The following is a 25,428-nucleotide window of genomic DNA, read 5'->3' as shown; positions in this document are numbered from 1 at the left end:
AGAATGGTATTTCATTGATCAATTTTTAATCATTAATATTCATAAGGAAGCTTGAAATTCCTAAGGTATTTAAATGTTATTTAATTTATTATTATCAATAATAAGCATTTAGAGAATGTCTTAAGGTTTCTAAAGTACTTTGCATGTAATTCCATTTGAAAATAATAATGGTAGATACTATTTATATAGAACTTTAGAGTTTAAAAGGTATTTTACATTTTTAGTAGTGTTGAAAAATAATAGTAATTTTTAATAATAATGTTAATAAGTATGTACATAGTTCCTTAAGGTTTCCAAAGCACTTTATGTGCAATATCATTTGCTAATATTAATAATCTACTTATGTGAAACTTGAAAGTTTATAAGGTGTTTTACATATTATTATTATTATTAATAATCATTTGCATAGTAACTTAAAGTTTCCAAACACTTTACATGTGAACTCTTTAGTTAATAACAATGGCATTTATGTAGAGCTTTAAAGCCTTTTCATGTGATGCCTCATTGCTCAATAATAACAAAAGCACTAACGGTGATATTAACACTAACATGAAGAAGAAGAGGATCAAGGCTGGCTGGGGTCACATTTTGAGTCTTGTCTCAGATTCATCCTGGTCATATGACCCCGGGCAAGTCACGAGATCCAGGCACTTTTCTAAGACTTGATATAACATAGCAAAGGGAGTTTACTCACTGGGAGTTTCCTAGAGAAAGGAAATCACAGGTTGGATGGGTCCAACAAAAACAACAACAAAAAAAGAATTGAAATTTACACATTATGTTAAGGTTTATAATGCATTTTATTTATATATACTCTCATTTGAATTTTGCAATAGCACTCAAAGGTAGTTACTATAGGTATTGTATCCCCATTAAAAGAAAACAAAATAATGCTTACCTTTAGTCTTAGAATCAATACTGGTTATCAGTTCCAAGGCAGAAGAGAGGTAAGGGCTAAACAGTTGGCGTTAAATGACTTGTCCAGGGTCACATAATTAGGAAGCATCTGAGGTCAAATTTGAACCCAGTAACTCCTGTTTCCAAGCCAAGCTCTCTGTCCACTGAGCTACCTAACAATCTTATCTCCATTTCACAGATGAGGGAATTGAGGTCTCAGAGGGGTGACAGACCTGCCATTGCCTCCACAGCTTGAACTTATCAGAATTGGGATTCAAATCTGGATTGGGAAGATTGGAGATCTAGCTCAAGGCCATGCTACCTACATGAGTTGAATGTGTCTTCCATTTTACAGCCAAAATGATCTCTCAATATCTCTAACAAATAAATAATACAGGAATACCTGAGATATTTGAAGCTAACTGGGTCAAGTGCTCAGTGGTTCAGTGAAGACAATGAGCCTGTCTGGGCAGGTGTTGGACTGGATGACCTGGTAAGATTTTCCCATCTCTTAGCTCAGTAAGTCTTTGGTTTCCTAAGAGGTGACTACAGCAGCCATATATTTCTGGGAGGGAGAGCCCAAATAAATATTGTCCTTGGTTCATGTCTCACTGGACTGCCCCAAATCAATTGATAGCAAGAACCAGAAATTGGATGCATAAAGGAAACCAAAAGAGTGAGAAATGAGCTGTGTGTCTTAGCGTAAGTGATGCTATATGGTGTTCAGGCTAGTTTCTTGTGAAGGGAGTTTTCTCTGAAATCCCACCTTGGAGGCGAATGTTGACTTCCTAAGAAATCATGTTCTTCAAGGGGACACGTGTATCTTCCACACAAGTGGAAGAAAAGTGGGAAATTTATCTGGTGTTTTCTATTGCTCCCCACCAAGGCTATGGCTGAAGAGTCCTATAAGGAATATTTCTTGTTCTTCTTTTTTGAATAGACCCTTGGATGTGTTTTAAATTGTATATTTTGTCTGCATTGCTCACAGGAAGTCACACAAATATGCAGGTACTTGGAAGGATTCCTCAAAGTCACCTGCTCATTGCTAAAGGTGACTTCCCTTAGAACAGTTCTTAAATAAGAGAGTGATGTCAAAATTCCAGGACTTTAAGTCTACTTTAAGAAGTAGAAAGATCCTTATAGCTCATTGTGGTATGGGAGGTAGTATCTTATAATGGGAGTCAGCAAGGCCTGCATTCAAGTCCTGCTTCAGGCTGTGTTCAGTTTATTTTATGCCATTTCTTAGTCAAGATCGATCCCATTTGTTTTTGTTTTGTTTTTGTAAAGATACTGGAATGGCTTGCCATGTCCTGCACCAGCTCATTTTACAGATGAGGAAACTAAGGCAAACAGAGTTAAATGACTTGCCCATGCTTATACAGCTAATTAATATCTGAAGCTGGATTCAAACTCAGAAAGGTGATTCTTCCTGACTCCAGGTCCAAAACTCTATCCACTCTGCTATGTTGCTATGAGAAAAACATGAAATATTTTAAAAGCATCTTGTAATACTTACATGATAAAATCCATAGCAGCTCTTGTTGTGGTGTCAAAGAATTGGAAATGGAAGAGATGCCCATCAATTGGGGAATGGCTGAAGAAGCTGTGATATCTGATTGTAATGGAATACTATTGTGCCACAAGAAATAATGAACAGGACAATCACAAAGAAATCTGGAAAGAGTTTCAGGAAGTGATGCAAAGTGAAGTGAGCAGAACCAAAAGGAGGACCTTGTCCAGAGTGACAGCAATAACATATTATGATCAAATGTGAATGACTTTATTAGTAGCAACACCAGGAGCCAGGACAACTCCAAAGGATTCATGAAGAAAATGTCTCCACTGCTACAGAAGGAATGCCTGGAGTTGGAATGCAGATTGAAGCATGCCATTGTTCAGTTTATTTCCTCCATGAATTTTTGCCTACTGTAAGTCATATCTCACAGCATGATGAACATGTATTATATGATAACACATGTACAACCTATGAGAGCTGGGAGAGAGGGAGAAAACATGGAGTTGCAAAATGTCAGAAAATGATTATTGAAATTTATATCCAAATGTAATATGGAAAAATACAATAAAATACTTTCCCAGCTTTAAAATACTATATATAAGTGCTAACTATTATTATTATTATTTTATAGATTAGGAAACTGAGGTATTGTTTGGATAAAATAATTTGCCCAAAGTCATACAACAGATGTAATTTAAATTCAACTGAATATATTGAAATATATTGAAAGAATGTCAGAACTAGGACCCAATTCCAAGCTTACTGACTCCCAATAACTGGATCTTACATTTCCCAGCTGTTTTCTAGTCACCTGGATCAATAGTGAGATACTTCTTGGTAATTCAGACTAAAGTATTCACTTTTCTTTAGTTGTAGGTATTTTTTTTTATTAAATCAATAAATGTTCTATATTTTAATTAAAGTATGCTTGATTGTGTCTTCATGGTTCCATTTTGCCTTCCTATTTAGTAAATAGAATGAGGATTTTAAAAAATAAGTTCAATTCAACAAATATATATTAGATATCTATTTAGGCCAGGACACTATACTAGGCACCTGAGCCAGAGGGAACACAAAGTTTAGAAAATCATTATTCTTGTCCTCATGGAACTCATAGTTTAGTAGGAGATTAATAGGGGACAGATCATTATAGCAGAGAATTGATGTTGAGGGAGTTGCAGTTTAAAAGTCACTTCATATACATTATTTCACTTAAAGAGGTGTCAAAAAGTATTAGGTGAGACCCAAGGGGAAAATTGATGGGAGGGAGAAGGGTGGTTTCAAGGAAGAAATAGAATTTTAATTGACTTTCCAATTCTATAAGGAATCAACAGGAAAAGATGGGGAGGAAGGATGTTCCAAGTTAAGGAAACTGCCAAAGCAAAATATCAGAGGTAGGAAATAACAAAGTATATTCTAGGGACAGAAGGTAACCTAGTCTATCAAAGTGAGACTACATGAAATAGATAGATGGCATAATTGATTATGTTCTGGAACTGGATTCAGGAAGTCCTGAGTGCAAATCTGAACCACGACATTTATTAGATGTACAAGCAATAACAAGATACCAAACATGTTTGCCTAAATTTCATCATCTGTAAAATGGGGATAATAATAGAATCTACCTCCCAGGCTCATTTATAAGGTGATCTGCAAACTTTAAAATGCTTTGTGAATGTTAACTGTTATTATTACGAGAGAAAACTAGAAAGGTTAAAGTATTCAAAGTATTATAATATTTTATTATTTATATTTTTATCTATTTTATTATCTATTTTATTATTTATTATATATAATATTATATAATATTATATATAATATATTAATTATAATAATAAAATTAAGTATTAAAGAATTCAACAAGTTGAGGAGAAAAGGGAGAATCTTCTCAGGATTTTAGTGAACTTATAGTCTTCATCAACTATAACATTTAATGTTACAAATGAGTAACCTGAGATCCAGCGAGATTCAATGACTTGCCTCAGATCACAAGTCATATTGGGACATAGTCAGGAGAAGAACCCAAGTTTCATGATTTCAAATTCAGTGTTTCTTTTCCATTCATGGTACCATAATTGATAGTCTTGAAGGCAACCACTTCTTGTTGCTGTTTCTAAAACTAGTTTATGTTACCTTAACCACGCCTTACTCACTAAACAGGTATTAAGAAAAAAGAGGAGATTCTACCTCTGACTTGTTAGCCTGGTTACTTAGATACTTGTGTTTGGGACTCCACACTCAGACTTATTCCATTAATAGGTCTAAGAAAGAGATTAAATGTCCGTGAAGAAGGTCTAATTATTAGCAAGATCATAAATTAGGGTCTTGTTTATAATTCTATTGTGCAGTATAGTTCTTTTATTAGCTTAAGTAAGTCTCTGTACCTTCCTAGGAAATATCAGTCTATAAAGATAGGGACAGAAGGTGGGACCCAGCTAGGAAATTTAAGACTTGCACAATTTACACATCCTTGTGAAATTCAAGCACATTATCTCTTATTGAGAAGCATTCCTGGCTATAATAAAATGCAATCTCAATTTAAATACACAGATGTTTTCTCTTGACAACAAGAGAGCCAGCAAGACTCCAGGGAAAGAATCTACTAACTCTTGTTTTAGGACCTTCGCTAAAACTGCCATTTAGATCACAAATGGGTAGATAGAGAATCTGAGGGATATTCTTCCTGTATTAAAAAAAAAAACCTTTATCTTCCATATTAGAATTAATACTTTGTATTGGTTTTAACGAAGAAGAGCTATAAGGGCTAGGCAATTGGGATTAAGTGACTTGCCCAGGGTCACACAGCTAGGAAGTGACTGAGTTTAGATTTAAAGCCCTTTTCTATCCATTGAATCATTTAGCTACCCTATCCTGTAGATTTTTAAACCCCAAACTCCTAAGGGATCTTCTACTTCTACAAACGGATACAAAACCAAGTGAGAAGAACCAGAAGAACATTGTACACAGTCACAGTAATAAAGTATGGTGATGATCATCTGTGAATGACTTAACTATTATCAACAATGCAATGGACTCATGATGAAAAAGGCTGTTCACTGCTGTAGAAGGAACTGACCAAATCTGAATGAAGATTGGAGCATGCCATTCTTCACTTTATTTCCTCCGTGAATTTTTCTCTAGTGTAAGCAATATGTGTTTTCTTTCACAAACTGATGAACATTGGCCTCAGTTCTCCTCCTATAGTCTGGCGGCAAGTCTAAATGTTTATTGAGTGAATAAAAATATGCTAAATATTCTCTTCAGTGCAATAGTGTCAGATTTGCAGGCAGCAGGATCTGGTTCTGCCATTTACTACAGATGATCATAGCCAAATCATAACCTCTATGGATCCCTCTCTTCTCATCTGTAAGGGTTGGACACGATAAGCTCTAAAGTCTCATTCCAACTCTAAATCCATAATTCTATGATCATGCCACTCTTTTACTGAAAACAACAACAAAGACCTAAACTTTCAGTAGCTCCATTTTGCCTACCCAAGAAAATGTAAACCTCCTATCCTAAGTCAAGAACTTTTTGGCCAATTTACCTGTCCACAATTGTCTCATTAGCTCTCCTGACTTCAGCTTCCTTGCTAAATGGGATTACCTTCTCCCTTGTCTTCCTCCTACATTCTCCTTTCTCAGTGCTTTCCATTATATCTTTCCAGACAAGGAAAGGCCTTTCTTCCCACTCTCCATCCCACTTTCCATTCACTTAAATCATTGCTTTCTTCCAAGACTCAGTCATACCTCCTCTATGGGTCTTTCACTAATCATCCAGGAAATGAGATCTTTCCTTCCTCAAAATTCTCTTAGGGTTGAGTAGAAACACAGAAGAAAAACAACTGCTTGATCACATGGGTCAATGGGGATATGATTGGGGATGTAGAGTCTAAGTGATCACCCTAATGCAAATATCAACAACATGGAAATAGGTTTTGATCAAGGACACATGCAAAACCCAGTGGAATTGCATATAAGCTATGGGAAGGGGTGGGGGGAGGGGAGGGAGGGAAAGAATATGATTCTTGTAACCAAGAAAAATGTTCTAAATTGACTAATTAAATAAAATTAAAAAAAAAATTCTCCCAGGGTTTTTCCTGGACTGGTGCTTTCTAAGCTTGCTCACTCAGTTCATAGCTATCTGTATGCTTACTTTTCTCTCCCTGTCTTCATTCCATTATGGAATTTCCTAAGAAGTGATCCTGTGTCATCTGGTCAGAGAATTTAAAACTGGAAGGGATCTTAGAGAACCATTTTTTTTTTCATTTTATTGCTGCGCAAAACACTTTCATATTGGTCATTGTTGTAAGAGTAAAGTCATACATAAGTAAAACCCCTAAATAAAACCGAAGATACACTGATTTGAAAGATGACTCCAACAGTTCTTTCTCAGGAGTTGGATAGCATTCCCTGTCATAAGTCTTTCGGGATTATCCCAGATCATTGCATGAGCCATTTTCTTTTACATCCAAGACATCTGGGCTTCAAAAGCACGCTATTTACTGTGCAGAAAGAACTGATAGGTGGAACTATGTAGTAAATAGTTTCATGCATATATCTGTATCAAATATTGGCCTTTTCTACTATGAGATTGGGATCGAGGGAAATAACTTGGAAATCAAATGTAAGACCCCTCATAAATATTAAAAAAAGAAAAGCAGCAAAATAAATATTGAATGACCTTGAATGAAGGAGTGGGATGACATCTTTTGTCTTCAGAGATGCCCACCGATCTTCTTCTTCTTTCATTATTTTTTTTGGAGGGGATGTGTTTGGGACTTTGAAGACAGAAAATTACCCTGTTAATTCAATGCAAAGAAACCGATCAGTCTGTTTTACAAATATCAAGTCATTGGTAGGAAACCCGGTCGTCTGTCTCTCCCCTCTGGAATTCTGCAGCATTAAAGTTCCCACCTTGCCTGCAGTACTTTGTAGTGGTGATGGGGGCTCAACTGCCGAAGTGGAAGGCTGTGCAATCAAACTTCCAGGGAGACAGTAGACTGTGATTGTCATCAGCTGCAGCTCATTATTCTGTCAAGGATGCCTTGTGCCAATCGATGAGAGACAATGCGTAATCACTTGGAACTGATTGCAAATCACTTTGCATAGAGAAGCCTGCGGAACCCTTGGCAGCCTACCACGTGGCCTTCTTGCCCATTCCTGGGTGCTAGTGGCCCCATGACTTCATTTTCTGCATTCTAGGGGCATGCAATAAGATGGCAGCTCCTTCTTCCTCCCCCCACTCCCACAGCGGGCTGAGCATTGACTCTGTTCACACCAAACCAAATCCTGCCCCACAGTGAGCCAGAGGGTAGAAAGGAGGGTTCCAACCGAAGGAATTAAAATGGAACTTCCAGTTCTTACAATCTATTCATAACTCTCAGACGCTTTAAGAAAATGAAGAGAGGGGTTTTTTTTCTTCTTTTTATGGTTATAGGTACGGATCAGGTTTTTCATTTGAGGTAACCAAGAGAGTGTGAGAAAACCCAGACTGTGAGTCAGGAGACCTGACACTTAGTCTCAGCTCTGTCACTTATGAACTATATGATTTACGGTAATTTATTTCCTTTCTCTGGGTTTCATAATAGTAAATTTTACATAAGGGAGGGCAAGTCTGATTAGGACCATATGATTTACAGTTGGAAAGGGTTCTGAGAGATGATCTTGTTTAGCATTTCTTAACCTGAAGTCCATGAATAGTTGTTTTTTTTTAAAATTAGACCTTTTTATACAATTGATTTCCTTTGTATGTCTATAGATGTCAATTTATTTATTTGAAAACATTATTAGAAGAAGGGGTCCAGAGGCTTCCCTAAACTACCAAATGATACCTTGATATAAAAATATTAAGACATCCTAATCTAGTCCAATTCTCTTACTTTAGAAGGAAAGGAACCAAAGCTTAGAGAAGTTAGGAGATTTGACCTAGATAACACAACTCATAAGTAGCAGAGTTGGTATTTGAACCCATGTCCTCAGACTTAAAATCCTGTGGTTTTTTTTTTTAACATTATGTCATATTGCCTTTAAGGTTGAATGGTAAAACTAGAAGTTAAATGTAGGCCCTCTGACTCCAAATCTGGTGTTTTTTTTCCACCACATGACATCAGCTCTAGTTAGATTATAGGAACCTAGATTTAGAATTCTCAAGAGATTTCAGAGGCCATCTGGTTGAGTGTCATTACTTTATATATGAGAAAACAGAAGCTTCATTTTAGAGAAATGAAAGCAATTTGCCTAAGGTCACATGGATAGGAATTAGGAGAGCAAGGATGGCAAGATCTAGATTGTTAGCTCTATGTGGGATTTAGAAGTGACCCTTGCCCAATCACTTCATCCATCAGACACTTTGTATGATGGAACGATTGTATGTCAAAAAGAACATATCACTGAGGAGGACACTGGTTATGGATTCCTTTCCTGTCCCTAACTAGCCTTTGTGACCCTGGGCAAAAAATGTCAATACTCTACACTTTAATATTATTTATAAGATGAGGGAATTGGACAGAGTCTTTGAAGGTCCCATCCAGTTCATACAGTCTAAAGAATCTAAGGTTGCTTCCAGAATTCAGGAAGTCTATTCACCCAACTTTGTTGGTATTTGTTTTATATATTTTCTGATTAAAAACAAAGAAACAAGCAAACAAATTATTTTCATGGATGGTTAAAAGACATAAGGCATGATCATTTGGGGAAGTGGCAAGGATCTTTTGTACATGATCATAATCACACATTATTGTTTTATAAGAAATTATGAATATGATGAAGACAGAGAGGAATAAGAAGATGTAAACTGATGCCAAGTGAAGTAAGCAGAGTCAAGAGAACAACATGTATAATAACCATAACATAAAAAAAAAACTAAACAATTTTTAAAAAACCTCTTTGACCATCTTCTCAAGAGTTTTTGGCCATACCTTTCTTTCCCCTACATCTGGAACCATGATCAGATCAATTTTGGCACTGCTCCTGGAAGAACCCACATTATACCACACTCACCAATTCTGTTAGCACTTCTTTCTGGCCACTTCTCTCTCTATGCGTATTTTCACCCAATTCAACTGTGATATCCTTGAGGGCAGTATTTTTTGTTTTGTGTTTATATCCCTTGTATTTGTCATAGGCACTTAACTAATGTTTTTCATTCATTCGAAAGAGTTGAAGCTGAATGGTACAAAATTGCAATGACCAAGCTCAGATACAAAAAAGATATGGGAGAAAATAATTACAGAGCTGGCAGACTATGGTTGTGGAGCAATGCCAATAGGGCAAGGATTCTTAACCTTTTAGATGCCATGAACCTCATTCTCAGTTTGGTGAAATCCATTCATCCTTTTTCTAAATAATTTCAAAATGATTTATTTTTTATTTCTTTCTTCTTATTATTTAAAACTTTTACCTTCCATCTTAGAATCAATACTGTATATTAGTTCTAATGTTACAGAAGAGCAGTAAGGGCTAGGCAATAGGGGTTAATTAAATGACTTGCCTAGGGTCACACAGCTAGGAAGTGTCTGATATTGGATTTGAACCTAGGACTTCCTGTCTCTAAATTTATCTTTCAATCCACTGAGCCATCTAGCTGTTGACTAAATGATGTATTTAAATGCATAAAGTAAAATATAAAGGATTACAAAGGAAACTAATTATATTGAAACACACACATATATACATATATATACTTACATACATACATACACATATATTCACATCTAAGTTCACAGACTCTCTTAAATCAAGTATGGACTGAGCTCTGGTCAAGAAACCTTGCTATAAGGTAAGGCTTTTTCAGTAAGTAGGTTAAGTCTTTTGCAACTTTTTCCCTCCTCTTTTAATTTTTTTTTATTATAAGAGAAGGATATAGATTATGTAAAAGCATAAGATATCAATAAAATTTATTTCAAAAAGACATGGGGCAAGAAGTGCTCTTGACACTCCTTTGTTTGGATTTCATGGGCATAGAAGACTGGGTTGAGTTTTATGACTTGCGATGTTACTCTTCTGCTGTGTCTTTTGGCTGGGTAGTACAAGGAAGAAGGAATATGTAATTATCATCATTATTGCCACCAGTAAAGGAATGCAGAAGCATGTGCATCAGCAAACATGCCCCAACCTTTCTTCTAATTCCCCAGGGACAGAAAGACAGCAGCTTACATACTTATACAAGAACGACAGCCCAGGAAAACACTCTCCACTGTGACATGATTGGGGGTAGGAGAAGATGCCAACCTACAGAGTTAAGAATCCAACTGACTCAGAAACTGGTCAGGAAGAAGTCTTCAAGTAGATCCCTCTGGCAACAACTGCAAGAGACCACTTGTTCAGTGTCTTCAGAAATTATTTTATTCATAGCTTTAAAGGGGGGGGGCAACCCTATGAGCTAGAGGCAAAGAAGGCTTTGTAAACTCCAAGACTGGAGCTAAAAAGAGAGAGGCCAAAGAGATGTACTGGTAAATATTTAAGAACTGACTCTGTGATAAAAATGTATGCAGGATATACTTTTAAATTTAATTTGAATTAACATTTTCTCCATCATTCTCTTAAGCCTAGGCTATCAGCAAATCAATAAATCGAGTCCTGATGTGTACAATTTGTTTGTTTCCAAGGTTTAATACACACACACACACACACACACACACACACACAATTGGTTCTTTTCAGCTGGTGGGAACTGGCTAGCATACTCCTGAGGAGAGGCCAGGTGAGGTAAAACTAAGGTAAGGAAGAAGGGGGTGGGAGGAGGGATTATAGGGGTATGTGTCTTTCTAACTCCTTTCAGGCTGCCTCCAAACACAAAGTGCTTTAATTATTTCGTCCCACATATATTTATCAAGGACCTACTATGTGGTAGATGCTGGGGCTATAAGCCATCGCTAGCCATCTTAACTTTTGTCTTGATATTGAAATTTGATGACTCAAAGACAGTGAGGCTGAAGACTATGGGACCTGACTTCTCTTGAATCCAATTCACACACAAGGCAGGACACCATTCCATAATGTCCTTGGTCCTCTTTGAAAACACAGGAAGAACAGCAACAAAGTCAAGATGAAATAGTCCTTGCCATCAAGGAACTTACACAGGTCTCATGGTGGAAAGTAATAAAATCATCTTCTAATATTCTCTTATAGTATGGTGGTGACACTGGGTTCTCCATCCAATGAAGCACAAACTCTTAGAGGGCCTATTAAGACTTTCAATATGGCATATGGAGATGGGTTGGTGATCAGCCTACCTATGCCTAGGGTTGGCTAGCAAGGGATGGACTTTTTGGCCACAGTAATATTAAAAATGTGGAAGGATGATAACAAAGTGATAAATTATGATATCTTATAATTACAGAAATGCAAATCAAAACAACTCTGAGGTATCACCTCAAATCTAGTAGATTGGCTAACATGACAGCAAAGGAAAGTAATAAATGTTGGAGGGGATGTGAAAAAGTTGGGAAATTAGTGTATTGCTGGTGGAGTTGTGAATTGATCCAACCATTCTGGAGGGCAATTTGGAACTATGCCCAAAGGGCGATGATAAAAGACTGTCTGCCCTTTGATCCAGCCATAGCACTGCTGGGTTTGTACCCCAAAGAGATAATAAAGAAAAAGACTTGTACAAGAATATTCATAGCTATGCTCTGTGTGGTGGCAAAAAATTGGAAAATAAAGAGATGGCCTTCAATTGGGGAATGGCTGAACAAATTGTGGTATATGTTGGTGACGGAATAAGATTGTGCTGAAAGGAATAATGAACTGGAGGAATTCCATGTGAACTTGAATAACCTCTAGGAACTGATGCAGAGTGAAAGGAGCAGAACCAGGAGAACCTTATACACTTGAGACTGATACACTGTGGTATAATCGAATGTAATGGACTTCTCTCTAGTAGCAGCAATGCAATGATCCAGGACAATTCTGAGGGACTTATGAGAAAGAATGCTATCCACATTCAGAGGGAAGAACTGTGGGAGTAGAAACATAGAAGAAAACAACTGCTTGAGCACATGGGTCGATGGGGATACGATTGGGGATGTAGACTCTAGACAATCACCCTAGTGCAAATATCAATAATATGGAAATAGATCTTAATCAATGACACATGTAAAACCCAGTGGAATTGTGCATTGGCTATGGGATGGAGGTGAGAGGAGGGGAGGGAAAGAACATGAATCATGTAACCATGGAAAAATGTTCTTAATTAATCAATAAAATAGAATATAGAGACTGGAAAAATAAAATAAATAAAAATTGATATATTATGAATTTTTCAAAGTACCAAAGGAAAGGGAATGAAAGTAGCACTTTTTCCCTATACTTATTTCAATAGTCTAAAGCTACATGTTCTGCTAAAGAGTTGGAATGGTCAAACTATCTTGGGTAAAGGCTTTAGTATTTTAGACAACTTTGGCTGCATTGGGACAGTCATTCTCCTTCATCATAGATCACAAGAGTGCTGTTATTTCTCAGTAGACATGACACTCTATCTCTCTTATCTGTACTTTTGCAATGGCTGGTCCCCATCCTGGAGTGTTCTCCCTTCTGACCTCTCTCTCATATGTCAATTAATCAATAGACATTAAATATCTACTTATTATGGTCCTACTATGTGCCAGGCACTGTCCTAATTACTAGGAATGCAAAATAAAAGGCAAAAAAAATTGCATTCTCAGGGAGCCTTCAATCTAAGAGGGGAGTAAATATGTAAACCATTCATCAGTCAGTAATTAAACATTTCTTAAATGAAATGCCTACTATATGCCAGGTACTATGTTAAGTGCTGGGAATACACGAAGAGGCAAAAGATAGTCTCAGCTCTCAAAGAGCTCACGAATCAAATGCGGAAGACAACAAGCAAATGTGTACAAACTAGACCTCTACAAGTTAGAATGTTAGACCTGGAGTCAGAAAGATCTGAATTTAAAGCTGGTCATAGATGCTAGCTAGCTATTCTGTGAATGTAGTCAAGTTATTTAAACATTGTCTGTATCAGTTTTCTCATCTGCAAAATGGAAATAATTATAGCACCTACCTTCCAGAGTTTTTGTGAAGATCGAGCCAGATAATATTCATAAAGTTCTTTGCAAACTTTAAAGTCTTATGTTAGCTATAATTATTACTGGTGATGAGTTCAAATTAGCTATTATTATGATTAATATGTTATTAATCACTATGTGCCCAGAATTGTGTTTTCCTCTCTTGTTCCAAGATATAACTCATTTACCATCCTCTACATCAGGAATTCTTAACCTATTTCTTTCATGGACTCCTTTGGTAGACTGGTGAAACCCATGATCCCTTTCTTCAACCAATGTTTTCAAATGAATAAAGCAAAATATATAGGATCACAAAGGAAATGCATTATCTTCAATTGCAGGTGTTAAAAAAAATAGTCCCTGGATCCCCTATTAAGAAACTCTGGTCTATATGAAACCTTTTATCCCTAGTTCTAGAGGCTTCCCTTCCTCATTTGCTTGTTATTAATTTTGTGGTTATTCTGCATAAACTTATCCATGGTGGCACAGTAGCTAGTCACTAGTCTTGGAGTCAGGAAGACTGGACTTCAAATCCTGGGCAGGTTGCTTAACTTCTACTGCCTCAGTTTCCTCATCTGCAAAATGGAGATAATAGCACCTAACTTGCAAGGTTGTTGTTAGGTTCAATTGAGATAATAATTACAAAGTGCTTAGCATACAGTAAGTGCTATATAAATGCTAGCTCTTACATTGTACACATTGTTTCCATCCAAAGAATGTCAGTTCCTTGAGAGGGATTGTCTCTTTCTTTTTATTTTTCCCACAGTACCTGGCCCTGGAGAAATGCTTATTGACTGGTTGAATGATGGGTGATTGTGTCATTTTTTGTGACCAGAGGACAAGACCAAACCCAAATCCCACCATGCCCTGATGACTGCCCCTTTGGACGAGCATCTTTCCACTTAGGTAGGCTTGTCCACAGGGGCCAGACCTATCATCCTTCAGCAAGCCCTCAACAGAAGTGTTTTGAGCTTGGTACAAGCTGCTAGACCTCAGTTATAATGGCATCTTGCCTTTGAGAACCAGGGTCATGCCCACATGTTGGGGGAGGTAACAAAGAAGGCAACTTTAGTGAAAATCTTTCAGAGCAAACCAACCCACAGGAAAAACAAAACAAATGTTAATAATGCATTTTATCTTCCTCCTTTTCTGTCCTAGTTAGGCTTGGCATAGGGAGGCAAGAGAACAAGACTATGGTTTCTTCCATATTTTGAGTGTATAAATTTCTATTCTAAATAGAAACCAAGTATGTTCTTTTCTTAGGTTTCCTTTTAAAAAATGTAAAATCTAATCAAATATCTAAACTTTCCTGGAATTTGGCAGCCTTCCCTTTTGTTGTCCCCATAATTAGTTTAAATTACCTCGATTTTTCAACTCCCACTCACACACTGAAAAACTCCCTACAAAGGGCTGGAGAAAAGGCTTCAAAGCCAGATCTCAAGGGGCCAAACTCTCATTCCAGGGTGCCCTGGCTCCCTAAATTTAGACAGCTAACACTATCAGGACATTGGGAAAGATGTATCCAGAAAGTGGCTATCTTTTCATAAAGAGGAAAGAAACAGACCAGGGCCAAAAGGAATTTTTTGGGGGGGAGGTAGAGAAAAGGGGGGATGGCTGCTGCTAATGGGCTTCCATCCTTGGAATGTGATTTCCCTCCTCTGAATGGCAGCTGGAGTTCCACAGCTGTTTCCCATTGCTTCGGGAGGTGTACATTCAGCCCTGGACCTCAGGAGCCAAGGGGCCTTTTCAATATTTGTTTTCCTAAAAGATAACTTTCCCAATATAGAACTGGAATTAAAGGAGGAATTTACTGTTACAAACACAGCCTACTACACAATTGTAAAAAGGCCCGTTCTTTTGATTCACAGGATTGTGAACATGGGCAGGATGGAGCGTATGGAGGACACTTCATGTGAAAAAAACCTGAGACCTTTGATGGACTTCAAGGTTAGTGGGAGTAGACATTGTGATATGGCAGCCACAAAGTAACTAACTTGATCTTACTTCAATATTTCAAGGATCCTTGATTTATTTCTTTGACGTGGATTTACTCTGGTAGATTATAATCCATTGGTCTTCAAAAATGAAAGACCACTATCACCAGCAACAATGACCCTTCAGTATCCTGATACACACTCTTAGTGAGTAATTGTGGCTGTAAAAATAAATAAATGAATAAACAAATAAATAAACAAATTCCTGGTTCTCATTTCCCCTATCTGTATAGGCTGTTCCTTGGACAATCAACACCAGGCACATCCCTGACCCTATACTTGAAGACTTTCCAAATTGGTAGACTCTAACAGAGCTTTGGAGAACCCCAGCATCACCTCCATGCCATGACGGAGCATCAGAAGATAAAGTGAAGGAAGAAAATGATATTAAATAATATACACACTTGAGGTGTGTGCTGGACTTTGAGTAACTCCTTTTGGGAATAATTGACAAGATGCTGTTTGATGTCTTCAGGAATTATCTTGTTTTCAGGAAATTTGTTTCAACTTCTTGTTCCTTCACCCAATTATTTTGATCCAATCTAGAGAAGAGGGTGACCTGGTGAGTTCAGGACAAGGAAAGTTTTGTAATTCCAGGCTGGGGTTAGAGAGGGAAAGGCAGGGATGTGCTGACAAATGTTTCACAACTGACTCTCTGGGGGAAATACTGATGCACTTTTCATTTTAATCTGAATTATGGATGAAACATTTCATTTTTCTCCATCATTTTCTTAAGTCTGGACCATCAATAAAATAGTAAATCAAGCCTTGACTTATAGCATTTGCTGATTTCCAAGGTATAAATGTTTCTCACTGAAAATTTTACCATCTGCTCTCATAAGCCTATAAGCACCTTTCTGCTATAACAATCTTTTTCACTCTAAATGAGATGAAGGGATAAGAAGGTAAATTAATAAAATATGTGGGAAAAGATATTGACAGGTCTGCCACCCTCTACCCCAGTCACATCACAATCTGGAGTGTCATGTTCATTTGTGGAAACCATATTTTAAAAAGGATATTGACAAACCAAAGTGTCCACACCAAAACAACAGGGACTGAAGGGCCTGGAGACTATACCCTACCTATGAGCAGTAATCAAAGGAGTTGGGGAAGTTTAGCTTAGAGAAGGGAAGATGGAGGGGGTATGTGATTCCTATTTTCAAGTGTTTGAAGGCCTATCATTGCAAAGAGGAATTAGACATATTCTGCTTAAACACAGAGAACAAACAAGTAGGAGAAAACAGTGGAAAGTTCAGAAATGGAGATTTTGGCTACACATAAGGAAACTCTTCTAACTTAGTCTTTGGCCATTTCCTAATCATTAACTTCTTTGTTATTTAGTCATTTCAATCATGTCTGACCTTTCATGATCCATTTGGAGTTTTCTTGGCAAAGATGATCTGCCATTTCCTTCTTCAGCTCATTTTATAGTGAGGAAACTGAGGCAAACAGAGTTAAGTGACTTGTCCAGAGTCCTACAGCTACTGGGTGTCTGAGACTGCCCTAACTTCCTTTATGCCTTAGGATAATTTCTACTATAAGCCCCTACTTTCCTTATTAGTGACTATCTCTGGACCAGTATTTTAGGAAAGCCCCAGCTACCAATTTGCCCTCCCTTTCCTACCTTCTGTCCATCTCCTCCTCCACAACTTCCTGTCCACCAACTTAATATTCTTTCCTCTCCATTCTTTTCAGGTCTTTAACCATGAAACCAGATCAAATCAACTGTCATTGCGAGTCTATCAATTTTCCTTCTGCTCCCACTCACCATCCTGTGACTTACCTGATCAAAATTCCCCTCTCTGGCCAAAATTTCTCCTTTGTGTTTTGTTTCCCTAATTAGAATTTGAGTTCCTTCAGAGCAAGGACATCTTTACTTCTGTTTGCATCCTCATTTCTTTGTATGCTCTTACTCAGTGTCTCTTCCTTCCTTCCTTCCTTCCTTCCTTCCTTCCTTCCTTCCTTCCTTCCTTCCTTCCTTCCTTCCTTCCTTCCTTCCTTCCTTCCTTCCTTCCTTCCTTCCTTCCTTCCTTCCTTCCTTCCTTCCTTCCTTCTTTCCTTCCTTCCTTCCTTCCTTCCTTCCTTCCTTCCTTCCTTCCTTCCTTCCTTCCTTCCTTCCTTCCTTCCTTCCTTCCTTCCTTCCTTCCTTCCTTCCTTGCTTCCTTCCTTCCTTCCTTCCTTCCTTCCTTCCTCTCTTTCTTCCTCCCTTTCTTCTTAAAGTTTAATAGGAAATCTCAAGAGTCACTGGTGCCTCCATCACTAGAGGGCTTTTGGCAGAGACTGAACAAGCACTCATCTGTGCTATAGAGGGGATTTTCAGCCATCTCTGGGTTGGCATAGGTGACTTTTGGGGTCTCCCCTTCCTTTAGTTCTGAAATTGTATAATTCTAAATCTGATGTAGTTGCTAATAGTACTAGGGCACAAGGATTCCGGCTGTCCCTAGGTACCTAATGGTAGTGATTTCTAACCTCTGCTCCAGGCCTGGGATGGATGGACAACTTAATATCGACTCTGTTACATGTCTTCTCTTTCCACTTCCTTCCCTCCCTGTGATAAAGGAATAATTAATGACCAGCAATAGAGATGTTGCTCTGATAACTCTGCTCTTCTGACTGATGTTAGAGCACTTACAGAGCCAGTTTGTAATGAATTGTGGAAGGACATGGCAGAGATTCTATTATTTACATACCTTGGGGTCTCCCCAGGATATCCATCATGTTGCATGTAAGGAGAAGATTCCTGATGTTTGTTTGCTTAAGGCCATAATGGATGTGACTCACAGGGCAGAACTTCATTGCAATCACTCGGTATCAGACTTTTCCCTTTGGTAGCCTTCAAAGATTTAGAGCCTAGGATGAGAGGGAGGGAGAAAGGGACACTATGACATATCATAGCTAGGAATAATAATTAGTATTTAACATTTTAAGGATTTTATCTCATTAGAGGCTATTATTTTCCTCATTTAACAGATGAGGAAATTGAGGCAAATGGGGGTTAAATAGCTTACCCAGGGTCACATAGTGAGCAATTTCTCAAGGCTAAGTCCAATAATCTGCCCATTGTGCCACCTAGTTGAAGTGCTCCTAATTCTTATGTTAAATGTTTGAAATCTGGCATCAGATTCTTCCCAGCTGTGTGACCCTGGGCAAGTCACTTAATACCAATTACCTAACCCTTGCTGCTCTTCTATCTTAGAATTGATACTAAATTTTTTTTTTAAAAGAGAAAGAAATGTTTTACTCATGAGATTAAGTCAGGTAAAATCTCCAGAGGCTACACACTGATTTCTGGTTTGACACTAATAATAATAGCTTACATTTATATAACACATACTCTATGTCAGGCACTGTACTAAGCCCTTTACAAATATTATCTCATTTGACTTTCTTAACAACTGTGAGAGTTAGTTAAGGTGCTATTATTAGCCCCATTTTATAGATGAGAAAACTCAAACAGAAGTGTTTTACCTAGGATCACATAGCTGGAGCATAATCGAGTAAGGATTTGAACCCAAATCTTCCAGATTTCGGATCCAGCACTCTATTCAGTGTTCTACTTACCTGCCAAGTCAAATATAACATAACTGCAGGCAGCTAGGGATTTTTCTAGAGCTACTCCAGATGAATGAAGGAAGATCATGAGATTTAGGGACAGAAAGAATCTGAGTGATGTCATCTAATCTCTTCCCTTTTTACAGATTAAGGAACCAAGAAAGGGCAATGGCACACACACAGATATTCAGGTTGTAAATAAAAGGGTAGCATTCAAACGTAGGACCATACTTTTAGAGCTGGAAGGGACCTTCAAGAGGTTCTTGTCCAGCCTCCTCATTTTACACGTGAGGACACTGAGTCCCAGAGAAATAAAATAGTCACTCCAAGGTCATATAAGTTAGAAGTAGCCAGCCAAGATTTCACCCCAAGGGATCACACTTTAAGTTCAATACTCTTTTTTTGATAATTCATATTTTTAAAATAAATTTTTCAGATCACATGCAAATTGAAATTTAATTTTAATTTTAATAATCACTTTTGCAACACTTCCTATTAGATGATAAAGTCTTCAGACCACTCAAATCTATTCTCCATCCCCTGCATATGTGAACAATGATACTGCTGCTGTTGAGGAAGTCCCTTTTTCTGATTAATCACTAAAATGGACTAACCATCCATCATCATTTTCAATATTATCCATGAGTAGAATACCTGGATTTAAGATGTAATGACTAATAATGGCTGACATTTATATTGGGACAAGAATTTGCTGAAGAATTTATGCTAATGAAGTACTATCATAGCCATTAACCTCATATAATCATGGTTGGCAGGCAGGAAAGGCATGTACCCTCCTTTTTCCTAAATTGGAAACTGAGGCTCACTCAGGGTTCACTAACTAATCCCTTCTTAAAAGCTAATAAGATGGATGGGTGGGGGTTGATGCAGGCAGAGCTGAAAATCAAATCCCAACATCCTGATACCCAGACCAGGATTCTTTCTGTGATGCCACCTCTCTCTCAAAGGATTTAACATGTTTTGTTCTGAAATTCAGGCCGCTGGACCAAATACATATTTAATGAATCTAATCTGAGTACATTGCCCTAGAATTGTAGAATCTGAGAGCTGGAGGAGAATGTTTTGATTGGCAAGTTTTAGAGAAAGATGATCAAAATGGATAGCTTGGGGGTCAGTTCTGTTCTATCCGCTGCTATATGTCTTCGACTGAAAGCTGTCTTGGTTGTTCCAAGCAATTTCTTTTCATATTAAATAGTGTTTCAGTGCTAGGGATAGGCTGCTAGATTTTCAGTCACAGAATCAGTTCAAAACCCAGTTCTATCACTCACTACTTGTATTTATCTAATTATTTACTTGGTATCTCCACCACTAAGCTGTGAGCTCTCCAAGGTCAGGACCTGTTTTTTGGCTTGCCTGTCTTTGTATCTCCAGAATTTAGCACAGTGCCTGGCACATAATAAATATTTAATAAATGTTTGTGAATGACTATTTACTTGACTTTTAACAAAGTGACTTGACCTTTCTGTGATTGAGTCTTCTTATCTTCCATTAGCTTTAAAACTATGTTTCTATACCTATACCTGAAAAAGGAAAATTTAAAAAAAAAAAAACTTCTAGGGAAAAAAGTGGATAGACTGCGGGATTTGGGGCCAGGAAAACCTGAATTAAAATCCTGCCTCAAATACTTATTAGCTGGACAAATCAAACTAACTCCTTAGAATCTCAGTGTCTTTATCTGAAGAATAGGGATAATAATAGCTTCTACCTTGCTGTATGGATCTGAAGAAGAGATGAGATAACATTTAAAGCAGCTTGAAAATATTAAGATCCTATATAAATGTTTGTTCTTCTTCTTGTCATTCTTCAGATAATTGCTCAGATGGTATTCATGGTATTTGAGTATTTAGAATCAAGACACCTGGGTATATCATGGATCTGACACATTATTTATGATTTTCTTAGACTCTCTGGGCACTTATTTTTCCATCTTTTAAATGAAGGCAGTGGATGAAATAATCTCTCTCATCTCTAGAATTGTTTGAATTTACAAGTCATTCCTATGTGTTTGTCTTTGTGAGAGTAGATGCCCCGAGAAGTGTTTATCTTCTCTAGAGAACTCTTAGGGGTTCAAAGGAACATAGATTAAAAATGAATCTCATTGGCAAGTAGGACAGTTGAGTTGCCAACTTCCGTTTGAAATAAGAGATGGCTCTTAAGAGCCCACTCAAGTATCACACTTAGGTTTAAGGGGTGGTAGGAAGGGAGCAGTAGTATCTGGCTGTTCTTAATAACTCTATGGGGTTTAAGCATCATAAGATGACCTGCCTGGCAAGAATCATTATTCCAGAGAATAGTGCTCTTCCTATATGGTACCAGATCTAATGTGTATTTCAGATGATTATAGTGAAAAACCATAATTGCTAGTGTTTATCACGTTATCCCAAGAATCTTTTAAAATTTAATTTGTTTATTTAATAAAATAAATTTTATTGAAATTTATTAACTATTTCATTAAGACTTTGGGGGCACCTTGTTAAATTTAGCTCAGGATCTGATATTTCAAGAACAATCAATTTTTAAGTTTTATAATTGGTTTTAGTGATTGAGGAGGAGACTTTTGAGAACACAATATTTATTCCCTTTGAACGGAGACAAGCAACAGCAACAATTGCTTAGTGAATTTTCCATGCTCAACTCTAGGAATGAAAAGGTAGAAAGTGCTACTGTTCCTGCCTTGAAGGAAGCTATAATCTACTATCTTACTGATCCATTCTATACAGAAATAAGTTGCCAGTAAGTTATTTATTAAGCATTTACTATATGCCAAACACTGGCCTAGTCTCTGGGAATGAGAAGAGAGGCAAAAACAGACCCTGGCCTCAAGGAGCTCTCAGTTTGTGGTGTAATGGAAAACAACATGCAAACAATTGCACAAACAAGATTTATATAGGGTTATTCTCAAAGGGAAGGCACTAGCAGAGGACAGAGAATCATGGAAGATTTTTCAGGCCAGACACACCTCTTTTTATTGTGCTTTGCTTTATTGTACTTTGAAGAAATTGTCCTTTTTACAAATTGAAGTTTTGTGATAACCCTGTATCACAAATCCATCAGTGCCATATTTCCAACAGTATGGATCCATATAGTATCATTGTGCCATAATTTGGCAATTATTGTAATAATTCAAACTTTGTCACTATTATTGTGTCTGTTATGGTGAACCGTGATCAGCAATCTTTGGTATTATTCTTGTAATGGCTTTGGGTTATCACAAAGAAACAACCCACATAGGAATGTGGACTTAATAAACATAGTGTGTGTTCCGACTGCTCCATCTACCAGAGTTCTCTGTCCTTCTTCCTTTTCCCAGCTTCCCTATTCCCTGAGACACAATATTGAAATCAGGACACTTAACCGTACAGTGTCTCTAAGTATTCAAGTAAGCAAAAGAGTCAATTGAGGCTGCAAACGTCATTGTTATCTTATTTTAAGAAATTGTCATGGCCAGCCCAACCTTCAGCAACCACTATTTTGATTAGTCAGCAATCATCAACATTGAGACAAGACCCTTAACCAGCAAAATTACAACTTTTTTAAGACTCAGATGATAGCATTTTTAGCAATAAGGCATTTTATAATTAAGGCATATTTATTTTTTTAAAACCCTTATCCTCTCCCTTAAAATCAATACTAAATATTAATTCCAAAGCAGAAGAGCAATGGGGGTCAAGAAATTGGGGTTAAGTGGCTTGCCCAGGGTCACATATTTAGTAAGTTGTACAATATTCTTTTAGACATAATACTCTTGTACACCTTACAGACTACAGTATAGTGTAAACATAACCTTTAAATGCACAGAGAAACGAAAAAATCTGTGTGACTCACTTTATTGCAATATTCTCTTTATTGTGGTCAGATGGAAATAAACCCACAGTATCTCTGAATTATGCCCATTTAAATAAGCTAGGAAGTGATCATGAGGAGAAAGAAATTTAGATAGTATTGTAGCAAAAGAAATGATAATAAAAAGGCAGCTTTTAGCTGGGGCAATCAGATTGGACTTCATGGAAGATAGGATTATTGATTTAGATATAGAAGGGACCTTAGAAGCCATCTAATCCAGCTAGGATTTGGTCTTAATCATTGGATCATAGTTGTTGGGTTTATTGTTTTTTGTTTTTACCTAGAAAGAGCCTTAATGTTCAACTCATCTACCACTGTAACTTTTTAGTTGGGGAAACTGAAGTTCAGGAAGAAAGGAAACCATCATTTGTTAAGTTTCTGCTATGTGCCAGGTACTTTATACATATTGTCTCAATTTGATCCTAGACCAGGCAAATGACCATTATGCTAGGCTATGGCAAAAAGTGTGAACTTTCTTTAAAACAACTTGGGCTAAGGAGAGAGTCCTAGACCTCAGCTGCCAATCGCTCCTTGTGACCTTCCTCCCCCTCCCCCAATGTTAAATTGTCTCTTTTTGTTAATATGCCATATCTTTGATTCATACTGAGCTCAAGGAAAATCCCAAATCATTTTCACATGGCTGATTCTCTAGTTTTTCTCTCCCAATTCCAAATTGTAAAGTTCATTCCTTGAACCTAAAACCAAGATTTGCATTTATATACGTGAGAAGAGGAGTTCAGTTGACTAAATCAATTATTTCCATTTTGCCTCAGCCAAAGGATAAACTGCTCCTCTCCTCCCTTAACCAGGTAAAAATAAAGAACCAAACCAATCAGAAGCATTTCAACTAAATTTGAAAAGGTTTTAATCAATGTAGTTGTTTCTGATGTGCCACTAGGCAAACTGCAAGTGATATTGCATGGGGAGAATATTGGGACTGATGAAGAAAGTTGGCTGGACCCTAGGGGTCATCTATACATGATCAATCATCACATTATTGACAGAGATGACATATGTATGGTACTTTTCAAACCTTGTAGCATTGTATAAATGATAAATATTATGATGACGATGATGATGATGATCAAATCAGTTTAGGCTTGAGGGAGAGATTCAGTCAGGCATACATCTGATGGTAGGAACACCTGGATGGAAGGAATTACTTTGGAGTGGGGGCAAGAGAAGAAGGGGAGTTCTGTAGGCTTTGGTCTTGACCTCCTTCCCACCTTCTTTGCCTAAAAGAGGACTTTGTGAGCCTCAGAAATTCAGAAGACTTCCCACCTTCCCATTGACATCCAGGTAGCATCCCTGGAATAGCTAGAAGGATTGTCCAATTGGGAATAGAGGGCAAGCTGGACACAGATTCATGACTTCATAAGCTACCCTGCAAAAAAGCAATCCATGTCTAAGGGAAATTCCTTAAGTACCCATGAAGGTGAGAAGATGAATTCCAGCAACCACAATCTGAGTTACCCCCTTTTGATTTGAAAATAATAGTAACAATAAAACTAGTATTTCTATATCACCTTAAAGCTTTCAAAGTACTCTACACATGTTCTCTCATTTGATAATATATTGATTAGATGGCTTTTCTAAATCTGTGTCCACTTTACCCCCCTGTATTCTCTACGTATGTGTGAGAAAAGTGTCACAGATTTTGTTAGGGAATGTTTGGTAACGACTGTTCTTACTCTACTATTTTAGTGACTGAGTAGGAAATTAGCTTTCTGAAAGCTAATTGGGTCTGGCTGACTATTCCATTATCCACTTGTACTCAATGAAGGGGGGGGGGCTTGATAACTATAATATTAGGAGATGGTCCCTCGCAGCCAACCAGGCAACCCTTTAAGACCTAAAAGGATATAGTATCCACACTGAAGACCTGACTTATCAGTGCATATGAGAGTTGGGATAAAGACCCCACCGATCATATGTGGCCCTAAAACCATGTTAATGTCCTCCTTCAATTACTGAACATAGTCTGCCCCAAATAGAGAAAAGTAGGATTGTAACTTCCTTCATTCTGGACACCATACTAATGAAAATTAATGTAGTCTAACATCACTTTCACTTTTGGGGTTGTTTTGTGTCACTTGGACTGATATTGAGCTTACGTTCTCCTGACACCTCTGAGTCCTTCTTGAACGAATGTCTGTGTCTTCATTCCTCTCTTTCCTTCTTCCTCTCCCTCTTGAACTAAGGTCACTAAACCCAAAGGAAAGATGACTCAATTCCTATTAAATTTCATCTTATTTAATTCAGCCCCATCAGTGCAATCCAGAAGTTCTTAATCGGAGGTCTGTGAGCATTTTAAAAATATTTTGAGAGCTATATTTTATTATAGTTTGTTTCCTTTGTAATTCTATGCATTTCATTTTATACATTTAAAAACATTATTGTGAGGCATCCATAGGCTTTACCAGATTGCCAAAAGGATCCGTGATATAAAAAGGTTTTAAATCACTGTTTTAGCCTGTTGGGATGCTTTTGGATTCTGACTAGCATCCGGTAGGTTAATTATTTCCCTCAGTTTTGTCATCATTAAATATGATAGGCATGTTCACTGAGCATTA

General features: G+C 37.4%; 1 long non-coding RNA gene across 1 annotated transcript; it reads left to right on the top strand.

Moving 5' to 3' along the window:
* The first annotated feature begins 273 nt into the window (after positions 1-273).
* LOC103100363 (uncharacterized) lies at positions 274-16,208 on the top strand. The gene is made up of 4 exons (XR_008917709.1): positions 274-1,390; positions 14,209-14,348; positions 15,311-15,389; positions 15,670-16,208. It is a non-coding gene; the product is annotated as an uncharacterized LOC103100363 (long non-coding RNA).
* Positions 16,209-25,428: the final 9,220 nt, after the last annotated feature.

This window comes from Monodelphis domestica, chromosome 1, assembly GCF_027887165.1.
Source record: "Monodelphis domestica isolate mMonDom1 chromosome 1, mMonDom1.pri, whole genome shotgun sequence".
Lineage (NCBI taxonomy): Eukaryota > Metazoa > Chordata > Mammalia > Didelphimorphia > Didelphidae > Monodelphis > Monodelphis domestica.
This window is presented reverse-complemented; position numbering and strand designations above follow the sequence as displayed.